The sequence below is a fragment of the Pan troglodytes genome, chromosome 3 (assembly GCF_028858775.2).
Source record: "Pan troglodytes isolate AG18354 chromosome 3, NHGRI_mPanTro3-v2.0_pri, whole genome shotgun sequence".
Taxonomy (NCBI): domain Eukaryota; kingdom Metazoa; phylum Chordata; class Mammalia; order Primates; family Hominidae; genus Pan; species Pan troglodytes.
Window position 1 is genome coordinate 23,868,264 of NC_072401.2, and position 18,439 is coordinate 23,886,702.

The 18,439-nt window shown below is 34.9% G+C and overlaps 1 protein-coding gene across 4 annotated transcripts in view; it reads left to right on the top strand.

Moving 5' to 3' along the window:
* LOC461139 (cytosolic beta-glucosidase) overlaps positions 1-18,439 on the top strand; it is a 1,143,797-nt gene that overhangs the window by 760,063 nt on the left and 365,295 nt on the right. For all 4 annotated transcript variants that reach the window (XR_008547754.2, XR_010156492.1, XR_010156491.1 and 1 more), the window contains exon 10: positions 14,582-14,662. The gene's annotated coding sequence lies outside the window, so the exon portion shown is untranslated. The remainder of the gene's footprint in view (positions 1-14,581; positions 14,663-18,439) is intronic.

Sequence of the window (18,439 nt, forward strand, 5' to 3'; positions counted from 1 at the left end):
CATCTTTGTCATGTTCCAGATCTTAGAAGAAAGACTTTCAGTTTTTCCCTATTTAGTATGACACTAAATGTGGGTCTGTTGTACATGAATTTTATTATGTTGAGGTATGTTCCTTCAACACAAGTTTTTTGAGGGTTTTTATTATGAAGGGGTGTTAAATTTTTCTTCTCTGATTTTCAGAATCAGTTGAAATACTCATATGATTCATGGCCTTCATTCTGCTGACATGATGTATCACATTGATTAATTTGCATATGTTGAAGCATCTTTGAATTTCTGGAATAAATATAACTTGGTCATGACAAATGATCATTTTAGTGTATTGTCGAATTTTGTTGAAGATTTTTGCATCTATGTTCATCAGGGATTGCCTGTAGTATTCTTTTCTTTTCTTTTTTGTTATGTGTCTTTGTCTGGTTTTGGTATCCGGGTAATGCTGATGTAATAGAATGAATTTGAGTTGGATTGGTATTATTTATTCTTAAAATGTTTGGTAAATTTTAGCAGTAAAGCCACCAAGTCCCAGGTTTTTCTTTGCTAGGAGACTTTTTACTATGGCTTCAATCTCATTGCTTGTTATTTGTCTGTTCAGTTTTTAAATTTCATTATGGCTCAATTTTGGTGGTTTGTATGTGTCTAGGAATTTATCCTTTTCTTTTAGGTTTTCCAATTTATTGGCAAATAATTGCTTATAGTTACCTCTAATGATCCTTTGAATTTCTGCAGTATCAGTTTTAATGTCTCATTTTCCATCTCTGATTTTATTTGAGTCTTCTGTCTTTTTTCTTAGTTTGGTTAAAAGTTTGTCAATTTTATTTATCTTTTCAAAAACCAACTTTTCATTTCATCAATCATTTGTATTGTTTTCTTCATTTCAATTTAATTTGTTTCTGCTCTGATCTCTATTATTTCTTTTCTTTTACTGATCTTTGGTTTGGTTTGCCCTTTATTTTCTAGGTTTTTTTTTTTGTTGTTGTTTTTTGTTTTTTGTTTTTTTGAGACAGAGTATGGCTCTGTTGCAAATCTGGAGTGCTGTGGTGCAATCTCGGCTCACTGCAACCTAGGACTCCCTGGTTCAAGTGATTCACCTGCCTCAGCCTCCCAAGTAGCTGGGATTACAGGTGCACGCCACCACACCCAGCTAATTTTTTTTTGTATTTTTTAATAGAGACAGGGTTTCACCATGTTGGCCAGGCTGGTCTTGATCTCCTGACCTCGTCATCCACCAGCCTCGGCCTCCCAAAGTGCTGGGATTACAGATGGCAGCCACCGCACCTGGCCTGTTTTCTAGTTTTTTTAAGATACATGGTTAGACTGTTTATTTGAAGTTTTTCTACTTTTTTGATGTAGTTGCATATAGCTATAAATTTCTCTCTTAGTACTGCTTTTGCTGTATCCTATAGGTTTTTACATGTCGTGTTTCCATTATCATTTGTTTCAAGAATTTTTCAATTTCCTTCTTAATTTCTTCATTCACCCACTGATCATTCAATATCATGTTGTATAATTTTCATGTGTTTTTATAGTTTCCAAAATTCCTCTGTTATTGGCTTCTAATTTTATTCCATTGTGATTAGAGAAGGTGCTCGATATTATTTCAGTTTTTTTGGAATGTATTAAAACTTGTTTTGTGGGCTAACATATTGTCTATCCTTGACAATGATTCATGTGTTGAGGAAAAGAATGTGTATACTGTAGTCATTGAATGAAATGTCCTGTAAACATCTATTTTGTACATTTGATCTAAAGTGCAGTTTACATCTGATGTTTCTTTGTTGATTTTCTGTCTGGATGATCTTTCCAAAGGTAAAAGTGAGATGTTAAAGTCTCCAGCTATTATTGTAATTGAGGCCTATCTCTTTCTCTTTAGCTCTCATAATATTTGCTTATTTATTGCTCCAGTGTTGGGTGCATATATATGTACAATTGTTACATTCTCTTGCTAAATTAACCACTTTGTCATTATATAATGGCCTTCTTTGTCTCTTTTTATAGTTTTTGTCTTAAAATCTATTTTACGTGATATAAGCGTGGCCACTGCTGCTTTTTTTGTTCCCATTTGCGTGGAATATCTTTTTTCTATCACATTATTTTCAGTCTATGTGTGTCTTTATAGGTGAAGTGTGTTTCTTGTAGGCAAAAGATCATTGAGTTTCATTTTTTTAATAGATTTAGCCCCTCCATGTCTTTTGATTGGAGAGTTTAGTCCATTTTCATTCAGTGCTCTTATTGATAAATAAGGACTTACTTTTGCTATTTTGTTGGTTGTTTTCTGTTTTTTTTTTTTTTTGTGGTCTTCTCTTCCTTCTTTCCTTCTGTCTTGTCTTCCTTTTAGACAAAGTGATTTTTTCTGGTGGTATATTTTACTTTTTATTTTTTGTATGTATGTTGTATGTTTTTTATTTGAGGTTACCATAAAGCTTGAAAATAAGTTCTTATAATCCATTGTTTTAAACTGATGACAACATAACACTGATTGCACAAACTAACAGACATTCAAATAAAAAATTAATAAACACTCTACACTTCAACTGGATGCCCTCACTTTTAAACATTTTGTTTCTGTTTGTATCTTATTGGACTACCTATGTCTTGAAAAGTTGTTGTAGTTATTATTTTTGATCAGTTCAGTTTTTAGTCTTCCTATTTAAGATATGAGTGGTTTATACACCACAATTACAGTGTTATAATATCCTGTGTTTTTCTGTGTACTTACAATTGCTGGTGAGTTTTGTACCTTTAGGTGATTCTTATTGCTCATTAATATTATTTTCTTTCAGATTTAAGAACTCCTATTAGGATTTCTTGTAAAACAGCTCTGGTGTTGATGAAGTCCCTTAACTTTTGTTTGTCTGAGAAGGTCTTTATTTCTTCTTTAGGTTTGAAGGGTATTTTTGCCTGATATACTATTCTAGGGTAAAAAGGTTTTTTTTTTTTCCTTCAGCACTTTAAATATATCATGGCATTCTATTCTGATCTGTAAGGTTTCCATTGAAAAGTCGGCTGCCAGACATATTGGTGTACCATTGTATGTTATCTGTTTCTTTTCACTTGCTACTTTTAAGATCCTTTCTTTACCTTGATCTTTGGGAGACTGATTATTAAATGCCTTCTTTGGATTAAATCTGCTTTGTGTTCTATCACCTTCTTTACTTAAATATAGATATTCTTCTCCAGGTTTGGAAAGGTCTCTTGTCATCCTTTTGAATAAACTTTCTACCTCTACCTCTATCTCTCTCTCTCTCCCTCCTCTTTAAAGCCAGTAACTTAGATTTGGCCTTCTGAAGATATTTTCTAAATCTCGTAGGCATGCTTCAACCTTTTTTATTCTTTCTTTTGTTCCCTCTGACTTTTGTTTCCTTTGACTTTCAAATAGTCTGCCTTCAAGCTCACTAATTCTTTCTTCTGCTTAATCAATTCTCTTATTAACAGACTCTGATGCATTCTTCAGTATGTCAATTGCATTTCTCACCTCCAGAATTTCTGCTTGATTCTTTTTCAATCTCTTTGTTAAATTTATCTGATAGGATTCTGAATTCTTTCTCTATGTTATCTTAAATTTCTTTGAGTTTCCTCAAAACAGGTGCTTTGAATTCTCTGAAAAGCCACATCTCTCTCTCTCTCTCTCTCTCTCTTTCTCTCTCTCTCTCACTCTTTCTCTGGGATTTGTTCCTGGGGTCTTATTATGTTTATTTGATGAGGTCATGTTTTCCTGAATGGTCTTGATGCTTGATGATATTCATTCGTGTCTGGACATTGAACAGTTATGTATTTATTGTAATCTTCACAGTCTGGGCTTGCTTATACCCATCCTTCCTTGGAAGGCTTTCCAGATATTCAAAGGGACTCAGGTTTTGTAATCCAAGTTTTTGATCACTGCTGCAATATCTGCAGCAGGGGCCACCACAAGCCCAGTAACATTGTGGCTCTTGCAGACTCACAGAAGTACCACCTTGGTAGTCTTGGATAACATCTGCAAGAATTATCTGTATTACCAGGCAGAGACTCTTATTCTCTTCCCTTAGTTTCCTCTAAACAAATGGAATCTCACTTTCTGTGCCGAGCTACCTGGAGCTGGGGGAGGGGTGACTCAAGCATCCGTGTGGCCACTACTCTGGTATGGGCCAGATCTAAAGGATCACTGTGATCACTACCTACCACCTATGTCTACTCAAAGTCCTAAGGCTCTACAGTCTTCAGGTGGCAAAGCCAGCCAGGCTTATGTTGTTTCCTTCAGGGTGGCAAGATTCCCTGGCCTCATATTGTTCCTGATATGCCACCCAGGAAGCAAAGTGTAGAGTCAGAAACCTTAAAAACTTACCTGGTGCTCTGTTCTACTGCAGTTTAACTGGTCTTTAAACCACAAGACAAAGCTCTTCCTACTCTTTCGTCCCCTTTCCACAGGCAGAGGAGCCTTTCCCTGTGGCCACCACCATCTCGAGCCCATGCACAATATTGCCATGCTACTGTCAATTTTCACTTAAGGCCCAAGGGCTCTTCAGTCAGCTTCTGGTGAATGCTGTCTTGCCTGAGACTCACCTTTCAAGGCAATGAGCTCCCCTCTGGCCCAGGGAAGGTCCAGAAATGCCATCCAAAATCCAAGGCCTGGAATCTGGGACCCCAAAAGCCTGCTTAATGTTATACCCCATTGTGGTGGAGTTGGTACTTAAGATGCAAGACTAAGTCCCCTTTAGTCTTCCCTCCACTTTTCTCAAGCAGAAGTAGTCGCTCCTCAGCCACTACAGCTGGGATTGTGCTAGGTCACACCAGAAAACTGAACATCTCAGAGTCTTGTGCAAGGCACAGGGTAAGTGCTGTCTGGGTACCACTGCTGATTATTCAGGGCCAAAGGACATTTTATTCGGAAATTGATAAATCCTGCCAAGACTGGGTCCTTTCCTTTAAGGCAGTGGGTTCCTTTCTAGTCCAGGGTGTGCTAGAAATGTAGTCTCAGAAATAGGGCCTGCAATGCGGGCCTCACAAGTCTTCCCAGTGCCCTATCCTACTGTGGCTGAGCTAGTACCCAAGTTGCAAGACAAAGTTCTCTTTACTCTTCCATCTCTTGTCAAGCAGAACAAAGGACTCTCATTCAGAGCTGTGACCTGCACTGCATGGGGTTGGAAAAAGGGTGCAGGCACTCCCTTAGCTGCCCTGGCTGGTGTTTCACTAGTTTGCACACCCCCGGAGTCCACTAGCTTTGAACCCAGCACATTACTAGACTTGCCTAAGAGTTACAGTCATTGTGGCCTAGACTGCCTTTCAAGTTTATTTAGGATCCCAGAGTGCTATAGCCTACAATGGCAAGGCTTGCAGAAACTCAAGTTTTATCCACTGAGATATGCAATTCCCCTCTGGTTAGGGCTCATCTAAATGCTCCCTCCCTGGATGCTGGATGAGTTCTGCCTGATGATACTTTCTGCTGTGACAGGGCAGCACTATGTTCCAGTGCATAGTTCCCACAATTACTGCGTTACTGCAGTCCCCCACCACCAAATGCAGATTCTCTACACCACATGGCCACTGCTGGAGGGTGGGGGAGGAGTGGTGTTGGCCACTCAAGACTGTCTTTCATCACTCTTCAATGCCTCTTTCATCAATATAAAATTAAAATCAGTTACTATAATTGCTCACCTGATTTTTTATTCTTTTGAAGGTGATTTTTTTTTTCTGTACATAGTTGTTAAATTTGATGTTGCAGTGGGGAGTACAATCAGCAAAGGCTTCTATTTGGCCGTATTACACCACCTCCTCTCTTAGTAAAGGAAAAATTTTTAAATGAAAACTTTTTTTTAATTTAATTTCAATTTTTCAAAAAATGTTTAATTTTTTGTACTCAATTTTATTTTTTGCCTTTTATCTAAATTTGAATTATTATTTCTGCCTTTATTGTCATACTTAACATACCAAAATTAAATTTCTCATTTAAATAGAAGTACTTTTATGGTTGTATACTTTATATTTAAATTTTTCATGCTAGCTTTTTAAGTTTTAATTTTGGTACAAGTCATGAGTTGGGAATCAATTCTGTTCCAAAGGATCAGGCAGTTGTTTGAACACCATTCATTGTCATTTAATTTTAGTCATACATTAAATTAATAGATGTATTTGTCTGTTTCTGCTCTGTCTAGCTTTAATAATATGTTGCTTACTTCTCCAATAAGAAAACTTTAATTATGGCAGCTTTAAGCAATTATTTCAATATTTGGTAAAGAAAGTCTTCTTTTATTATTCCTCTTTTCAAATTTAATTTTAACTTGTGAAGAGTGTTTTCCGGACAAATTTTTCACATAGATTTTTTTAATAAGAAAAATAATTCTACTAGAGTTTCAGACTGTCATAAAATATATAAGTTAATCTAGAATTCTGTATTTATTAATTTAATCACCATCTTCTTCATGTCCTCCATTGATTTTCTGTCAACATTCTCATGATGGTATCATATGTCTCTTTTAATATTTATTTTAGTTGCTTATATTTCTGTCACTAATTCAATAGGGTATTTTGTCTTGAAAATATTTTCTACCTGGCTAATATTGGTATACAAGAAGGCTCTTATTCTTTCAAATGTCTCATAATTGTTCGTGTTCTAAATTCTTTTATTAATTCAAATAATTGTTCCATTGATTTTTTGAGAGGTGTACATTTATAATATTTACAATTATGTTTTGTTTAAATGTTCACTATTTATAACACGTTTTAAAATTTTAACTTAATTATATTGGAAAGTATGGAGAATCATAACAAAATTTCCCTGTGCTGACTTTGACATGACTTTTTCCAGTAACTTGCCTTTAAACATCATGGTTGTTATTAGTTTAGGATAGACTACTTAAATGTTGCTACACTTTATTTTGAGTGGATATTTGCGGGTTTTGTTTTTTTTTTTTTTAATCAAAAGTGAATTTTAGGCCAGGCATGTTGGCTCATGCCTGTAATCTCAGCATTTTGGGAGACTGGCAGGAGGATTACTTGAGCCTAGGAGTTCAAAACCAGCCTGGACAAGATAGCAAGACCTCTTTTGTACCAAAAATAAACATAATACTAAAACAATAGCTGGTGCCAAACACCTGTAATCCCAGTTCCTTCCAAGGTTACTGTGGGAAGATAGCTAGAGCCAAGGAGGTAAATGCTGCAGTGAGTCATGATCCTGCCACTGCACTCCAGCCTGGGAGATCCTGTTTCAAAAAAAGAAGTGAATTTTAAATAACAGATGCAGGAATATAAAATCTACAGTCATGTAGCCTGTGTTCTAGCAATGTTGCTACTCACAGAAAACATTAAGAAAATTATTCAATTAATTGTAACTTTGAATTTCTCATTTGAAAAGTGTCAATGATAATGTTTCTATTATCTTTCTACTCAGAAAATTAGGTAAGGTAATTCTTGTGAAATTATTACTTGACAATGCTGGGCAATGTTAAGTGCTAAATAAATATTAGTATTATTATTTACCATGATTATCTCCTTGTTTTCCCCTGAAAATGTTTAATTTAATGAGTAGATATCAAATACATTTCTCGAAAATTGAAAAAGTGTCTGGCCTGTAGTAAACAATAACTTCTAGCATCACTATTGATGATATTAAATTATGGCTTTATCTAAATTAACAAACACTACAAGGATGTTACTTTTTTTCCTAAATATGTGGATTTTTTTAGTTATATTTTTGTCATTTTTTTCTAGCTTAATTCTACTTTTGTCAAAGAATATCTCTTCAACTTTTCACGCCTTTGATATTTGTTTGTACATGCTCTTTGTCATACAATATAGTAAGTTTTGGTAAATGTTCTCTGTGATCTGAAAAAGGAAGTGTATTTTGAAGTTCTTGAGTTCAGTGTTCTGTATTTGTCAATTAAACCATGTATATTTCTATATATTTATTGATGTTTTTGTGCATTTGTTCTCAGATAATGAGAGGTGTGTTAAAATTCCCACTATGATTCAGATGTATTTCTTTTTAGTGCTGTGAGTTTTTACTTTATTTGATATTTTTAAGTGAGTTACTGGAGCATGCCATTTTAGAATCACTATTCCTTTCTGGTTAATTGACCATTGTATCTTTGAACTATTCCTCTATCATGAACGTGTATATTTTTGTGCTCAATTCTTCATTGTTAGACATTTATTTAGCTAAACTATCTTTCTTTTACTGTTTAGATACTAGGTTTAGATTATAAATGTGTATGAAGTTGCTTTTATCTTAGTCATTGTTTTGAGATTGTAACATGAATCCTTGCCTTAATACAGTCTAATATAAATTGATTTTTACAATGTTTAAAACACTTTAATTTCTTTTTCTCCTTTTCCTGATACATGAGCTAGTGTTGTAATATGTTTTAATTTTATTTATATAAACCAACAATATTCATTGTTGGTTTTTAAATATATTTTATGTTTTTTCCATTTGAATCTTTTTTATTTTTATTTTAGTTTAGATTCAGGGAGTACATGCATAGGTATCTCACATAGGTATACCTCATAATTCTGAGGTTTGGGTTATGGATGGTTCCATCACCCAGGTACTGAGCATAGAACCCAATAGGTGGTTTTTCAGCACAAGATCCTCTCCCTACCATTCTCCTCTAGCAGTCCTCAGTGTCTATTATTCTCCTATTTGTGTCCATGTATATTCAATGTTTATTTCCTATTTCTAAGTGAGAACATGCAGTATTTGGTTTTCTGTTTCTGTGTTAATTTGCATATGATAATGGCCTGCAGCTGAATCCATGTTGCTAATAAGGGCAAGATTTTACTCTTTTTCATGGTCGTGTAGTCTTCCATGTATATGTACCACATTTTATTTATCTTATCCACTGATGATGTTAATATGGTTTGGATCTCTGTCCCTGTCCAAATCTCATGTCAAACTGTAATCCCCAGTGTTGGAAGTGGGGCCTGGTGGCAGGTGATTGTATCATGGGGATGGAGTTCTCATGAATGGTTTAGAACCAACCCTTTGGTGCTGTTTTCCTGATAGCATTCTCATGAAATCTGGTTGTTTAAAAATATGTGGTGTCCCCCGACCCCATCTCACTCCCTTTATTCTGCTCAGGCTATGTAAGACATGCCTGCTTTCCATTACCCTTCTGCCATGAGTGAAAGTTTCCTGAGGCCTTTCCAGAAGCCGTCATGCTTCCCGTACAACCCACAGAACTATGAGCCAGTTAAAACTCTTTTCTTTATAAAGTAACCAGACTCAGGTATTACTTTATAGCAGTACAAGAGAAAACTAATACAAATGGGCACCTAGATTGATTCCATGTCTTTACTATTGTGAATAGCACTGAGATGAACACAAAAGTACATGTGTCTTTTTAGTAGAACAATTTATTTTCCTTTGAGTGTATACCCAGTAATGGGATTGCTATGTCAAATGGTAGCTCTGTTTTAATTTTTTTTTAAATTCTCCAAACTGCTCCCCACAGTGCCTGAATTAATTTGTATTCCCACCAACAGTGTATAAGAATTTCCTTTTCTCCACAGCCTTGCCAGCATCTGTTATTTTTTGACTTTTTACTAATTTCCATTCTGACTAGTATATAATTATTGTTTTGATTTGCATTTCTCTGATCAGTGATGTTGAGCATTTTTTTCATATGTTTGTTGGCTTCTTGCATGTATCTTTTGAGAAGTATCTGTTCAAGTCTTTTGCCCATTTCTTAGTTGTGTTATTTGATTTTTCCTTGTTGATGTTTAATTTCCTTGTAGATTCTGGATATTAGATTATTTTCAGATGTATAGTTTGTAAATATTTTCTCCCAATCTGTAGCCTGTTTGTTTACTCTGTTGATAATTTATTTTACTATGCAAAAGCTCTTTAGTTTAATGAGGTATCACTTGTTAATTTTTGTTTATGTTGCAATTGCTTTAGAGAGCTTAGCCATAAATTCTTTCCCAAAACCAATATCGAGAAGGGTATTTACTAGATTTTCTTCCAGGATTTTTACAGTTTGAGGTCTTGCACTTAAATATTTTATCCATATTGAGTTAATTTTTGTATATGGTGAAAGGTAGAGAACCAGTTACATTCTTCTGCATATGGCTAGCCAACTATCCTAGCACCATTTATTTAATAGGGAGTCCTTTCCCCATTGCTATTTTCATTGACTTTGTCAAAGATCAGATGGTTGGATTGGAGGTGTGTGGCTTTATTTCTGGATTCTCTATTCTGTTTCATTGGTCTACATATCTGTTTTTGTATGAATGCCATACTGTTTTGGTTGCTGTAGCCTTATAGTATAGTTTGAAGTGAGTAATGTGATCCTTGCAGCTTTATTCTCTTTGCTTAGGATTGCTTTGGATGTTTGGATTTATTTTGGGTTCCATGTGAATTTTAGAATAGTTTTTTTTTCTAATTCAGTGAAAAAAAGAGGCATTTTGATAACAATAGCACTGAATCTGTACATTTTATTGGGCAGTTTGGCATTTTAATGTTATTGTTTCTTTTAATCCATGAACGTGGAATAGTTTTTCCAGTTATTTTTGTCATCTCTAATTTCTTTCAGATGTGTTTTGTAGTTCTCCTTGTAAAGACGTTTTACCTCCTTGTTTCTGTGTATTTCTAGGTATTTCATTTTTGGTGGCTATTGCAAATGGGATTGTGTTCGTGATTTGGCTCTCAGCTAGAATGTTATTAGGGTAGAGAAATACTACTGATGTTTTTACACTGATATTATATTCTGAAACTTCACTGAAATTGTTATCCAGGAGACTGTTAGAGTCTTTAGCTTTTTCTATGTATAGGATCATGTTATCAGCAAAGATAGTTTTACTCCTTTTCCTATTTAAAATCATTTTATTTCTGTCTTTTGCCTGATTGCTCTGGCTAAGACTTCCAGAATTATGTTGAATAGGAGTGGCAAGAATGGTCTTGTTCTGGTTCCCAAGAGGAATAGTTTTAGCTTTTGCCCATTCAGTATGATGTTGGCTGTGGGTTTCTCATAGATGGCTCTTACTATTTTGAGGTACGTTCTTTCAATGCCTAGCCTGTTGGGGGATTTATCCTGAAAGGATGTTGAGTTTTATCAAAGGCTTTTCTTTGCATCTATTGAGATAATAATGTAATTTTTGTTTTTGATTCTGTTTATGCAGAATCACATTTATTGATTTGTATATGTTGAACCAATCTTGTGTCCCAGGAATAAAACCCACTTGATCATGCTGAAGTAACTTTTTGATGTGCTGCTGTAGTTGATTTGCCAGGATTTTGTTAAGGTTTTTACACCTATGTTCATTAGGAATATTGGCTTGAAGTTATCTTGTCTCTGCCAGATTTTGGTATCAGGATGATGCTGGCTTTGTAAAATGAGTTAGGGAGGAGTCCTACCTCCTTATTTTTTGAAATATTTTCAGACGGATTGCTGTCAGTATTTTGCACTTCTGGTAGAATTTGGCTGTGAATCCATCTGGTCCATTTGTTGTTGTTGTCGTTGCTGTTGTTGTGAGATTGTTTTATTACTGATTCAGATTGTGGAACTTGTAATTAGTCTGTTCAGGTTCTCACTTTCTTTCTGGTTCAATATTGTGAGGTTGTGTGTTTCCATAACAGGCTCTGAAGATATTTTGTATTTTTTGGGATTGTTTGTAATGCCATCTTTGTCATTTCTAATTGTGTTTGTTTTAATCTTTTTTCTTCTTTGTTAATCCAGTTAGCATTCTATCAATCATGTTTATTCTTTTGAAGAACTGACTCTTGGTTTCATTGAGCTTAAAATGGACTTTTGCATCTCAATTACATTAAGATCTTCTCTGATTTAGTTATTTATTTCTTTTGCTATCTTTGGAGTTTTTTTTTTCTTGTTCCTCTAAGTGTGACATTACATTGTTAATTTGAGATCTTCTAACTGCTTGATGGAGACATTTAGCACTGTAAACTTTCCTCTTAACACTGCTTTAGTTGCAACCCAATTAGTTTGGTAAGTTGAGTCTCTGTTTTCATTAATTTCAAATAGTTTTTTATTGCCACCTTAATTTTGTTGTTCACCCAAGAGTTATTTAGGAGCAAGTTTCTAATTATCATGTTTTTGCATAGTTTTGAGAGTTGTTCTTTTTAATAATTTCTATTTTTACTGCACTGTGGTCCCAGAATGTTGTTGGTATAATTTCTACATTTTTGAATTTATTGAGACTGGCTTTATGACTGAGCATGTGGTCAATCTTAGAATATGTTTCATATGTGGATGAGAAGAATGCTGTATTGTTGGGTAGAGTATTCCGTAGACGTCTCTGATGTCCAATTGGTCAAATGTTGAGTTTAAGTTCTGAATTTCTTTGTTATTTTTCTTCCTCAATTTTTTTTGTGTCTAATTCTATCGGTAGGGTATTGAATTCCCCTGCTATTATTGTATGACTGTGTATGTGTTTTCATAGGTTAAGAAAAACTTGTTTTATGATTCTGGGTGCTCCTATGTTGGATGCATACATATTTATGATAGTTAAGTCATCTTGTTGAATTGAACCCTTTATTATTGTTTAATGCCCTTCTTTGGTCTTCCTGATCGTTGTTGGTTTATAGCCTGTTTTATCTGGTATGAGAACGATGACTCCTGCTCTTTTATGTTTTTCCCTCTTTTTTGTTTCTCCATCCATTTACTTTAAGCCTGTGAGTGATGTTACATGTGACATGGGTTTCTTGAAGACAGCAGACAGTTGGGTCATGTTTTTTATTCACCTTGCCACTCTGTGCCTTTTAAGCTGGTGTTTAGACCACTTACATTCAACATTAGTATTGATATGCAAGATTTTGATCCAGTCATTGTGTTGTAAGCTGGTTGTTTTGTAAACTTGGTCATATAATTGTCTTATATTGTCTGTGTGCTATGTGCTTGTGTGTTTTTTGTGGTAGCAGGTATCAATCTTTCATTTCTATGTTTAGCATTCCCTTAAAGACCCCTTTTAAGACTGGTATAGTGGTAACAAATTTCCTTAGTGTTTGCTTTTTTGATAATGTTTTAATTTATCCTTCCTTTATGAAGATTCATTTAGAAGAATATAAAATTCATGGTTGAAATTTTCTTTGAAGATGCTGAAAATAGGCCCCTAATCTCTTCTGGATTGTAAGTTTCTGCTGAGATCTGCTGCTAACCTAATAGGGTTCCTTTTGTAAGTGACCTGAACTTTCTTTCTAGCTGCTTTTAAGACTTTTTGTGAGTGTTGACATTGGTGAATCTGATGACTGTGTGTTTTGGAGACATTTGCCTTCATAGTATCTCACAGGGGTTCTCTGTATTTCTTGAATTTGTATGTCTACTTCTCTAGCCATATTGGGAAAATTTTTATGGGCTGTATCCTCAACTATGTTTTCCAAGTTTCTTACTCTCTCTCCCTCTCTCCTTCTCTCTCAGGAATGCCAGTGAGTCATAGATTTGTGTCTTTATATAATCCTATATTCTTAGAGGTTTATTCATTTTTTAAAATTCTTTTTTAAAAATTGTTGTCTGAGTTAATTTCAAGAACTAGTCTTCAAGTCTGAGAATATTTTCTCATCATGGTCTATTTTTCTGTTAATGCTTATGACTATATTATGAAATCTTTGTAATAGTGAATTCTTCAATTCTAGAAGTTCAGTTTGGTTCTTTTTTTAATATGGCTGTTTTGTCTTTCAACTTTTGGATCTTTCTTACTGGGTTCCTTGTTTTCCTTGGATTGGGTTTCAACTTCCTCCAGGTTCTTGATGAGCTTTTTGACGTCCAGATTCTGAATTCTACATCTGTCATTTCAGTCATTTCAATCTGTTTAAGAACCATTGCTGGGGGGCTAGTGTGTTTGAAGGTAAAAAAACACACTGGCTTTTTAAATTGCCAGAATTCTTTCACTTATTATTTCTCATGTGAGAGGGCTAGTGTTTCTTTAACTGTGATGTAGTCAATTGGCTTCATTTCTGGATGCTTTCAAAAGGTCAAGGATCTATAAAGGATCTCAATTTGTGGCTGAAGATTTCCTCAGGTTTTACAGGCACTGTGTACTGGAAAAATATTTTTGGCATTGTAATTTGGACCGTGATACAGTAGGTGGTGCTTAAGAATGACAGCTGACAGATAGGCTCTTATTCAGCCACATGGCTCTTCTGCATTTCAACATGTTCACTTATGCTGTGTGATCAGGAAGAAAATGGATGACTGTCCCTCACCAGGTCTACTCTTAAGCTTTAAATTAGCCACCACTGATCACTGATAGCACACCCACATTTTCTTTTGTATTAGTTTGTTCTCACACTGCTAATAAAGACATACCCAAGATTGGGTAATTTATAAAGGAAAGAAGTTTAATTGACTCACAGTTGAGCATGGCTGTGGAGACCTCAGGAAATTTACAGTCATGGCAGAAGGGGAAGCAAACAAGTCCTTCTTCACATGGCAGCATCAAGGAGAAGTGCAGAGCAAAGGTGGGGAAATCCCCTCATATAACCACCAAATCTTGTGAGAACTCACTATCATGAAGCAGCATGGAGGTAACAGCCGCCATGATTCAATTACCTCCCACCGGGTACCTCCCACAACATGTGGGGATTGTGGAAACTACAATTCAAGATGAGATTGAGTGAGGACACAGCCAAACCATATCACTTTTTAATGTGTTCCAGGCCTCCAGGCTGTGGGACTCCCTCAGACAGTGGCCATGGATGGCTGACAGGACGCATTCTTCCCAGTCTGGCCCTGTGAAGGTAGGCATGCCCCATTCCTCCACCAGCCCAAGAACATGGGTATCTCAACCCTCTCAGTGTTCTGAGAATGGGGGCTACTCTCCTGCTCAGGGACTTCCCATGTTGGTAAGTCTTGCCCGATTAGGAGCAGTAGGGGTGGGAGGCCACACATCTCTGGATGTTTTCTAGGGGAACACAGAGCTGTGCCCACCTACAGATTTCAAGCGGGGGCAGGGTCACTGTGCTGGAAGCCCAAGCTCAACAGTCTAGCCTGGCTAGCTCATTGTTGTTTGAAACAGTCAATATTTGTTTGTATTTACAAACATTTCTAGCCATTTTATTCACTTTTATTCATTCTTTGGATGATTTTCTTTCTGCCTAAACACATTTAACATTTCCTTTACTGAATGACTTTACCGCCAATCCAATGGCAGCTATTGGTTTTGGTTTTTGTTTGTCTGAAAATATCTTCATGCTCTTTTAAAACATCAATTTCTGGGTATTGAATTTTAAGATTGCAAGGTTTTTATCAGAAATTTTAAGATTTCATTTCATTGCCTTCTGGCTTCTGTTGATTCTGTTGAGCATTTGTCATATTATTACTTCAGTGAATGCAATGTGTCCTCTCTGGATTTTTTTTTAAGATATTGACTTTGGTTTTCAGCAGTTTTACTATAATATGACTGACTGTGGGTTTGCTTGTTTGTTTGTTTTTGCATTCATTCTGTTTGAGATTTGTAACTTTCTTATCTCTTATATTGAAGTGATATCTTTCAATAGTTTTATAAGGTTTTCAGCCATATATCTGCCAATATTGCCTATTTTAATCTTCTTCCTCTCTGATATTTCAATTATATGTATAGTAGAACTTGTCATTGTATCACATTTGTATCTAATGCCTTTTTTCTGTTGTCCATCTATTTGTCTCTTCACATTTCAGTCTGTCTATTTTTCCTGACTTGTCTTCCAGTTCACTAATTTTCTCTTCAGTTATCTAACTTTCTAAAAGCATCTACTGAATTATTTCAGTTATTTTATCTTCAGTTCTATAATTTTTATTTTATTGTCAATTATACGTTTTATGTCTCCTTAAAAAAAGTTCCATCTTGTTATATAATTACTTGAATGTAGTAAACATAGATATTTTTAAGTGTGTGTCTAATAAATTCTATCTATGCATCTCCCATGGATCTATTTCTCTTTCTCATTTTATTTTATTGATAGTTCCATGAAATAGTGTCTTCCCATATACTAGTTTATATGTGATTGTTATGTATTGCATATAAATTTGTAGTAAAATAATTTTGTAAATTATATTACATTTCTCATAAGATTTACATATTTTTTTCTATTTGATTGCTATATTGTGGGCATATATGCCTTTTTTTAAATGCAGTTGCTTGTCATCATCCTCTGTAGCACATGACAACATACCTCTAGGAACCAAAATATCTAATGCCCAGAAGTCAGTAAGGGGTTAATTGGACAATGAATGCATTCACCTTCAGGTATTACATACGTTTTATAGTTCAGAAATGAGTGTTACAGAAATGGAAATAGACTATTTTTCTTTGTAAATATTATCACTTTTTACATCTTTATCTTGTACTCATTGACTCAGATGTCTACCTCTACCTTATTCATTCACTTCTTGCACTGACCCAGGGAGGAGAGAAGATCCTGGATTCACAGAGCCTAAAAAAGAGAAGGAGAATATAAATAAAAAACTATAATAAATTAAAACATGCTCTGATAAGTGATGTTAAGAATGTTGTGGACTCTCTGCAAGATATTATTTGTGTCATGTGACAGAATTTATTAAATCAATTAAGTCCTAGATGGTGGCATATAAATAACTTTGCCATTATTTGCATGCTTAGAAGTATCCTCTGAACACAAAAGGGAAAACTGGGCAAAATAAGTGATCTAATATAATGTTTATCAAAATGCAGGATGCGTGGTTCCATAGTGTTATAATTAAATAATATTAAATCACAGACTGAAAGAGTTATTGCCTTTAATTTTTTTCAATACTGATCTCAAGAGAAAGTCCGAGGTATTGTTTTACTTGTTAATCTCTTCTCTTAAAGAAAGTGCAGATTCCCAGCTCTGAGCATTTGGCAGGCAACAGTATCTATCTAGAATTTAATAACATTGTCCGTGTCTGTTGTTTTTTATTGCATTTGTTTGTATTGTTATATTTTATTTATTACAAGTGGTACAAGTTTTCTTTCTGTGTTAGTGATTTTTTTTTTTACTTTTAAAGATAGTATGTTAGTTAAAAAGTGAATCAATACAAAATGTGAACTGTTAGATTGAAGCATATGAAATTCTCAATATTTACCCATTTTTGAACTACGAAAATGACAATATTACATGATGCAAACTAATTGTAATAATATAGGTGGGGTGTGATAAGGGAACTTTTGTGATGATGTAGAAGAATGGCTGAAATCTGGGAATACTTATAATATAATGGGTAGCTTTTACAGGCACTCCTATGGGTAACACTGACTAAAAGAGCTTTTTCTTTTGTCCTCTCCTTATGTGTGCAAATCCTTTTATTTTAACAAGAAGAGTGAGAACTGACTTTGATTTCAGCCTTCAAGCCAGCAATGACCCATATACTGTCATTCTCTAATCTGGTATATTAATTCACCAGATATTGAAAAGAACTAGCAAAATGAGAGGTTGAACACTATGCCATGGGCCATGAGCCCAAATATGACTTCAACATATAATTGGCTTGTATATCTAAAAGTTTGAGATTATTTAGAGAAAGCTACTTTATAATACAAAGAGGCATAATAGTCTAATTAAAACCACAATGTGAACTGAGCAAAGACCAGCGGGGGAAAAAGAGTGGGGGGAGTTGTTAGCGAAGTTGATCCTCATCAATTACCAAGCTTCTACAGACAAAAGCCCTATTTCTATTATAATTCAGCTGTTTGGTCTTATTGCTAGATGAGTTATATCAAGAAGTTGTAGAAGGAAATTGCTCACAACCAAAGGGCTTGTACAGAATACAAATGAAAAAAATTCAGAGCTATCAATATATAATCTCTGAAAGTGAGATTTCAAAGCTAAAAATCAGAAAGTTATGAAATGAAAAAGCAAATTATAAATGCATTCCAAGAATGTGAGAAAATGAAAATGGAAGAGAACTTGAGGGAAAGCTTCTTAAGAGGGGAAAAAAATTAATTCCTCTATCACTAGTTTATCTTTTCTTGGTTAGAGAATTCACCCAGCCCTTTCCCGTGGCCGTGAAAATTGATGCAGTGCTACATATACATTTTAAATGTAAAATGAAGGAAGAAAATAAATAAGTGAGGCCACAATTTCCAAACCAAGAGAAAGAGAAAATGGAACATCATAAAACTATAGAAGCAAAGAGGAAAATCAATAAAATTCAATGCAGCACATCTTCCCGCTCACTTCTGAGCATGCAAGGTCCGCTCATCTGGAATGCACCAGGTGTACGGTATGTGCTATAAATCTTTCAAGTCTTCAGAAATATGATCTACCATTAGAAGCACTAAAAAATACCAGTTGGCTTCACTAATTGTGGTTTTTGCTTTCATCCAGACTTGGGTATTGAGCAGCATCCTGGGTACTTTGTGTCCGTGTTAGTCAGAGAGGAGGTAGAGAGATACTAAGGATGGTGTTCTTACCATAAATTGCTGGCTCTCACTCTCTCAATCCGAAGTCAGAGAATATGAGAATGGAGAGTCTCTTTTACTCCTCCATGTACAGCAATCTCATTCCTATATCAGGATATTAAGATCTCACCACTTCATT